Source organism: Petaurus breviceps, unplaced genomic scaffold (genome assembly GCF_028583685.1).
Source record: "Petaurus breviceps papuanus isolate PSGF00001 unplaced genomic scaffold, PetGlider_PUasm1.0 90743, whole genome shotgun sequence".
Taxonomy (NCBI): Eukaryota; Metazoa; Chordata; class Mammalia; order Diprotodontia; family Petauridae; genus Petaurus; species Petaurus breviceps.
In genome coordinates this window covers 908,940-913,774 of record NW_027187332.1, presented here as the reverse complement: position 1 = coordinate 913,774, position 4,835 = coordinate 908,940, and the positions used below count along the sequence as shown (strand labels likewise).

Below are 4,835 nucleotides of genomic sequence, written 5' to 3'. Positions count from 1 at the left end.
ATGTTGTTTTGCCAGATTTGTCCACTGGTGAAAGACAGTCCTTTTGTTGAAGAAGTCCTGGAACCTGGGTGTTCGCTAAGAAGCCCTGAGCCTGTCCTGCAGACGGAGAGTGAATACTGTCCACTGGTGAAGGACGGTGCTGTTGTTGCAGGGGTCTGGGAGCCTTTCTGTTGGTTCAGAGGCCCTGAAGAAGGATGTTCTTGTTGTATGTTTACAGAGGTCCTGGGAGAGGGCTTTGCTAATGTGTTCAGGGGTTCTAGGACTGTTCTACAGACAGAGGATAAATTCATGAAGGGATTGGCAATGTATCTTGTGGCCTTGCTAAGCCTTGTCTCCCCAGGAACTAAGATTGCTGAGAACTTGCCTCATGTCAGGATGGGGAAGGGACCTCCATTTGGGTATTAGGTGCTGTGTTTGGACTTGATGTGGCTCTGGGGTAGATTCAATTGTGATCCAGGGGTGGGGAACTTTTGACCTTATGTTTGGAAACTAATCTCCATTTTAGAAGAGGGGCTTTGTGGTGGACTTAATTAAGGTATAGCCTAGGGGTGGAGAAGTATTTAGAACAGAGACTTTGTAATTGATTGAATGATTGGAAGGTCCTGGGGTGGGGTAGTACTTGGAGATTATTTAATCACACTTAGTAAATGCTGTATTTTGAATGATGTCATGTTTTGATCTTCTCTGTTCTGGGTTTGTTACTGAATAAAATGGAGAGCACCTATGCTGGTATTCTGAACCTTGGGAAGTTGCCTTTCTTTTGGCATTACATTACAGCCTCTTGCAAATCATGGTCATATATGTTCACTGCTTGTCCCTTGCCTATTTATCTTAAAGGAGTAAGTAATTGTATAAGTGAGAGTTCAAGCTTACTATTAAACTATCATGAAATTATAATAGATATATGTAAGGTTAGAGGCAGTTACGTGGCAATATATAGTCCTCTGGAGTCATTAGTCTGGACAAACTTAGTTTAAGTCAGGTCTCAGATCTTTAATAACTGTGTGAACCTTGGTAAGTCATTTAACCTTGTTTGCCTCAGTTTTTTATCTGCAAAATGATATGGAAAAGTATGTAGAAAACCATTTCAGTGTCTTCGGCAAGAAAATCCCAATGGGGTCACAGAGAGTGAGATATGACTGAAATGATTTAACAACCACAACCGCAACACAAGCTATTTCCCTGCCAAATGCCAGACAGAATCTCCTTTCTTGTCCTTCCTGATTCTTTAGGCATTGGCCTATATCTTTTGGCTCTTCTAAATTTTTTTCTGTTGTACTTTTTTTTTTTTGGCTTTTCTTCTCATTGCCTCTGTTCCAAATACTTAAGAGCCCATATTGGGCTAATAGAATTCTCAGTTTTATGTGTGGGAGGGATAGAAAACATAGCTGCCCCCTGCCCCCCTGCAGAAAATTCCCATACCTAAGTCTGCATTTTCCACCTATCTCTAAAATTCTAATCCTATATTTGCAAATGGCCTTTGGTATTTTCCACTTGGGTATCCATCTGACACCTCAAAATCATCATGTCTAAAACTGAACTTATTATCTTCCATTAAAACTTTCTCTTTGGGGTGACTTGGTAGATCAGTGAACAGAGCACTGGCCCTGGAATCAGGAGGACTTGAGTTCAAATCTGGCCTCAGACACTTAAAACTTATGAGCCATATGACTTGGGTAGGTCACTGCACCCCAATTGCCCTACCTTCCTCCCTCCAAAAAGGAAAAAAAAAATTATCCCTTAACCTAACTTTTTTTTCTTTTGCTCTTTAGAGGAGGCAAGGCAGGACAATTGGGCTTCAGTGACTTGACCAAGGCCACTTGGCTAGTAGATGTGAAGTGTCTGAGGTCAGATTTGAAATCAGGTCCTCCTGAATCCAGGGTTGGTTCTCTGTTCACTGTGACACCTAGCTACCCCAACTTCACTTTCTCAAATTTTTTTTCTGATAATAACACTGTCCCCTTTATCATTATACAGCTAAGCATGAGCAGCTTTCCAGAGGACTGCTGCTGTGAACAGCTTTCAAGCTTCTGATTACACAGTATAGTGAACTCTCAATTTATTCAGTAACAAACTAAGCTAAAACATTCAAAGAAAATCAAGGTAAGGCATTCACAATGTTATAACTTATCACTAAAATAGCCACATAATTTTCACCAAAGTGGTCACATACTTTTAAGCAAAGTACATTCTTTTAGTCAATCACAAAGTCCTTAATTCAATCACAAAGTATAAAAGTCAAAGTCCTCCACCCAAGTGGTGCAATTCAGTTAAATTATGACCAGTCGCTCCTAGGTACTCTCTTAAAGGGTAGTAGAAAGTACAAAGGCCATTCATCCCTAGGTCATAAGTCACTTACAATTTCATCAGTCAGAATTAAACACCCAAGGAGAGGTCTTTTTTATCTTGACCGAGGAAGGCTCTCAGCTTCTGGTTCCTCTTCCATGGTCCCAGCTACTGCCCAAATCTAACCAACTACCACCTGAGTTCAAAGGCACACAGATCCCTGTTCCTTGTCCACCTTTCTGTGCAGTTCCTGTTCCATATTGAAGTTCACAGTGTCTAGTCCACCTCAAGTCCTTATTCAAATACCAGGAAACCCAGTCCCAGAACCAGAAAATCAAAGTCATTACAGTAACCACGAAATTGGTACACATGCTCAATGCAGTGAACACCCACATTCCCAATCCTTCACAACAGGTTCCTCAAGCAGGGATCCTCCTCTATCACTCATGTTAGCTCCTCAGCAGAATTTCCAGCTGTTTTTCAGAAGCTCTCAGCAGAAGTTCCCAGAAGAAAGATCTCAGCAGAAGTTCTGGCTGGCTCTCAGAAGAAGGTCTGCCACCAGGAGTTCTGTTCTCAAAATCAAAATTACTTTCTCAAGCCCGGGTCTCTTCTCCTCAGCCTCCATGTGGCTTACTCCAAGAAGGTCTGTCTCAGCTCTCAGTTCTCATTTCTCTTCTCAGTTCTTCTAAATTCTCAGTCCAGTCCTCAATCTAACAGTAGAAGTCCATCTTCCAGATACTCTCTGAGAGAAATGCTGGCCTCTCTTAGCTTGGACTTTTCCTTATAAGGTATTAGCTCCTCCCTGTTTTGTGCCCCTTCCTGTTACAACAGAAAGTTCCTCCCACTGTTGGATTCACAAGTTCTGGATTGCAATATTTGATACAATCACACTTGAAACAAGGTGCTAAATGCTTGCCAATACAAGGGGATTTTCAAATTACATTACTATTACAATCATGTAATCACACATCCTTAGAAATATCTTTGATCCTTCCCTTTCCCTCACTCCTACCTGTTTTCCTATTCAGTCAATTGCCAGATCCTTTTAACTTTATCTGCATAATAGTTTTCCCATTTTCTTATTCCTTTCAGCTCTCCTCCCCACAAAACTATTCTAGTTCTCTTTTTTAATCACACACACACACATGCACATGCACACACACACACATACACATCTCTATTCTTATTAGATTGTAAGCTCTTTAATAGCACCCAATTATACTTATCCTGTTTCTATAGTTCTCTCTATTGTACATCACACATAGTAGGTATTTTGTGTGTTGAGTAGCATTGAATGGAGCTTCTTCATATTATAAATCACTTTCTTCATAACCATCAAACATGTAATGAAGGTAACATTACCACAACATCATAAGTGAGGAAACTGAATCTCAGAGAGGTTGATTGATTTGCCTCACACCAAACATCTAGTAAGTCATTAAACAAGACTGAAATGCAAGTATTCTACTTTTTTTAGAGATGTCACTTGGAAATGGGAAGAAGTTTGCAATTCTTTTGTAATATCATAGTCTTAGACATTCAAGAAACTTGCAAGGAAACCTTAAAAAAAAGTTTTGCTCACCATCCATTTAGCACTGTTGGGAAAATGATAGTCACATTTCATGATGATTCCATTAATTGATGATTCCATACTCACATACACTAAAATTAGAACAATACAGAAAAGATTAGCATGGCCCCTGAGCAAGGATGACATACAAATTCATGAAGCATTCAATATTAAAAAATAATTGATCTCATTGAGAATTAATGTTCTAAATGGAAAGATCAAAATAAATTGAAATATAATAAAATCCAAGATTTTTCCATGGCATATACTATTGTTATTTTTTTCCTGGCAAATTAAGCTGTAAGCAAAGTGCTTGGTCAATAGTAATAGTTTAATATATCATTTTAATTGAATTAAAATAAATGTTGCTACTTTATTCACTGTGAAAATGAAACATTTTTAATCTTTCAATCCATCTTTCTTTGCAACAACAAAAGCAAATCTAAATATATACATATTTCTGCCTGAGTTGTTTTTGTTTAAACTGTCTAGAAATGTCTAGAGGCAGTCATTTAAATGCTATTTTTTACATTAAAAGCAGAGATTGGCATGGGCATTATATGAATATGTGACCTTTATAAAGAGTAGTTATCTTTGAAAGTAGTATCTTACAAGACAAATATAGAGTTAATTGAAGTCAGTGAGATAAACTAATTACTTAAGTAGATGTTTTGTTTATGGGGGCAAGGTTTATATAAACATTATTTCCTCAATTATTGTTGACAACTTAATAACATTCAGTGAGAGAATATTTATAAGGGAATTTGGAAGACAGTTTTGAAAGCCTGTTAGGTCTAGACAACTACTACTCAGTCTTCTCAACATTTTTTTTGTTTGCTATTTCACTATAAATGTCACTTCAATGAATATGGTTGGAGTGAACTCATCCTTTACTGTTGTATGGTAACTAATTGCTTCTTAGTAAATGTGGTTGATTTAAGATGTGACAATATCTTCTTTCAGCTTAGATATTTAAAGA

At 38.0% G+C, this 4,835-nt stretch overlaps 1 non-coding gene across 1 annotated transcript; it reads left to right on the top strand.

Moving 5' to 3' along the window:
* The first annotated feature begins 3,927 nt into the window (after positions 1-3,927).
* On the top strand, positions 3,928-4,031 carry LOC138145734 (U6 spliceosomal RNA). The gene has a single exon (XR_011164298.1). It is a non-coding gene; the product is annotated as a U6 spliceosomal RNA (small nuclear RNA).
* Positions 4,032-4,835: the final 804 nt, after the last annotated feature.